This window comes from Myotis brandtii, unplaced genomic scaffold (genome assembly GCF_000412655.1).
Source record: "Myotis brandtii unplaced genomic scaffold, ASM41265v1 scaffold215, whole genome shotgun sequence".
Classification (NCBI taxonomy): domain Eukaryota; kingdom Metazoa; phylum Chordata; class Mammalia; order Chiroptera; family Vespertilionidae; genus Myotis; species Myotis brandtii.
In genome coordinates, this window is record NW_005358043.1 from 1,006,173 (window position 1) to 1,009,206 (window position 3,034).

Below are 3,034 nucleotides of genomic sequence, written 5' to 3' on the forward strand. Positions count from 1 at the left end.
TTCACACAGTGACGGAGTGTGGGTACTTAATCCTCAGTCATCTGTTTATTCTACTTACCACCCAAATTCCCACTGTTCCCGATTATATGGACCCAATGGCTCTCTGATACTTGCCAGGCATCCATGGGCCACAGGACTATGTGCTCCACGCAAAGCTGAACTCAGAGGTGCCTGTGATCTAAGGTTCCCAGATGGAACAAAAACAAACAAACAAAATTCAGATAAACAAATAATTTTGTAGTGTAAGTATGCTCCATGAAATATTTAGAACACGTACCAAAAAAATTAGTCATTGGCTTCTTTTCAGAGGAAACACCAAATGGATGACAACGGTGCTGCGGGAGGGCCCAGAGGTGTGTGTGTGGGGGGGGGGGGGGGGGGGGGGGAGGGGGGGTGTTGGAATAGGAGGTCGAGGTGGCTTCTGTGGAGGATTTGGCAGCAGCATTCAGGGCCTGGGTCGAGGCTGGGGTCGGGGCAGGGGCCGAGGCCGCGGAGCTGGCAGAAGGACAAGGACAAGGAGTGGATCCCCGTCACCAAGCTGAGCCGCCTGGTCAAGGACATGAAGATCAGATCCCTAGAGATCTATCTATTCTCCTTGCCCATCAAGGAGTCTGAGATCATTGACTTCTTCTTGGGGGCATCCCTCAAGGATGAGGTCTTGAAGATCATGCCTGTGCAAAAGCAGACACTTGCTGGCCAGAGGACCCGGTTCAAGGCTTTTGTCGCCATTGGGGACTACAATGGACATGTTGGTCTGGGTGCTCTGTGCTCAAAGGAAGTAGCCACTGCCATCTGTGGAGCCATTATCCTGGCCAACCTCTCTATTGTCCCCGGGCCGTGAGGCTACTGGGGAAACAAACTCGGCAAGCCCCACACCGTTCCTTGCAAGGTGGCAGGCGCTGTGGCTCTGTACTGGGGCGCCTCATCCCTGCCCCCAGGGGTACGGGCATTGTCTCGGCCCCTGTGCCCAAGAAGTTGCTGATGATGGCAGTATTGACAACTGCTATACCGCGGCCAGGGGCTGCACTGCCACCCTGGGCGACTTCGCCAAAGCCACCTTTGATGCCATCTCTAAGACCTGTGCCTATCTCACCCCTGACCTCTGGAAAGAGACCCTGCTCACCAAGTCTCCCTACCAGGAATTCACTGACCCTCTTGTAAAGACCCGCACCAGAGTTTCTGTGCAGAGAGCCCAGGCTCCCGCTGTGGCCACCATAATTTTATGCAAGAAAAAGAAAGTGAATTAAGTCTGCTTTAAAAAAAAGTGAGTCATTGTCTGTGTGAATTTCAGAGTTAACTGGACGTCCTATGTTTTAAAATCTGACAACCCTTCTGTGAACGCCCTGCCAATGTTCCTCTCAGATCTTGTTGCCAATGTGGGGCATCTCCAAACACAGGACCTGGGTCAGGTTTGCTCTGGGATTAGAAACCTCTTCTAATACTAGACCAGGGGAACTTTAGTTTCTGGGAAATTACTGTTCTCATTGGGATTACATTTTTTAAACTAAACCAAGACCGTCCTGCAGATGATACTGCTTTCCACCTGCCACATACCTGCCCTGAGGCTATGAATTATCGGCTGTTACCTGGAAATGGAGGAGGGGGATGGGATGAAAGTCTCAATGTTTATGTACATTTTTTATTTAGTTCTCTCTCTCTCTCTCTCTCTCTCTCTCTCTCTCTCTCTCTCCTTTTCTCTCTATCTTCTCTTTCTGCTTTCTTTTTGCAATATCAAAAAAGTGTTGAAAAAATATATTTTTATTTAGGTCAAGAGATCAGATAATTCTTACACTATAAAAGAGATTTATAAAAATACAATAAGATTCTTAGAATCCCAGGAAGTCAGTGTCCCTTAGAACACAAATACAAAGAAGTAAATATGCCCACATTTTTTTCTAAATTTACCTTTCAAGACCTTAGACTTTCAAGACCTTAGACTTTTTTCCATGAAAGTGTGATCTCATTGTAACTCAAATGAAAAGTCTCTGACAACTACATATACTTGCTTTAAAAATATTTTTAATTTACTTTTTATGCATTTAATTTCATTGTTGACTGGATTATTCCAAATACATTCAAATGAATGAATGAGATGACTGCACCAAAATGTGTGAAAAAAAGATACTCATTGCAGCATTATTCATGAAAAAAAGACCAATGTAAGTGTCCTTCAATCGAATATTAAGTAAATTGTGCTATAATTACCTACTCTGGTTATTAAACCTGATATTCATCATTATATCAGAGTTTCTAAAATAAGAAGTTAAATGATATAAAGAGTGGAAAAGAAGATATAAAACTGTCATTTTCAATGACAAAATAATTATGCATGTATGAAATCCAAAATAATCTAGATTAATTATTTGAATTACAATAAATAAATTTCACAAGCTTGCCAGATACAAGGGCAATAAAAACTCTGTTCTATTTTATGCCAACTTAAATAGCTTGAAAATAAATTTTCTTTTCATTTATAGCAGCAAATGGAAGAGAAAGATTTTCAAGGACTCTATATAGAAAATTGCAAAATATTACTTATATTAAACCTTAATATTTAAAACATTAAATATTAGACCTTCTATATATCAAAGGATACAATTACAAGTAAAAAGGCAAGGAATACATCAGTGAAATTAAAGGAGACCAAATGAGAAGGGATATATCAAGTTTCTGAATTACAAGAGTCAATATTTCTTAAATGTCAATTCTCCTCTAATTGCCCCCAGATAGCAAAACCTGTGATAAAGCTGCATTGACACTGTGGTAATAGCTCGAGGATTGACAAAGAGACCAATGAAACAGAATAGAGTTCAAAATCAGAGCCACACATGTGGTCGCTTAATGTATGACAAAGGTGGCACTGCAGAACAATAAATTGTGTCAACTGGTTTACTCAGAGCCACCTTTAGGACTGAGATTCTCATTCTCCAGCTGCTGGGAAAGTTGGCTATGGTGGTTTACAGCTGCATCTCTCTCAGGAATTTCACTTAGCCAATGAAGCTGCTTCATCTAAGATTATACTCTCCCTCTGAGG

General features: G+C 42.0%; 1 pseudogene; it reads left to right on the top strand.

Annotated features, from left to right (window-relative positions):
• The first annotated feature begins 319 nt into the window (after window positions 1-319).
• LOC102252893 lies at window positions 320-1,254 on the top strand (annotated as a pseudogene).
• Window positions 1,255-3,034: the final 1,780 nt, after the last annotated feature.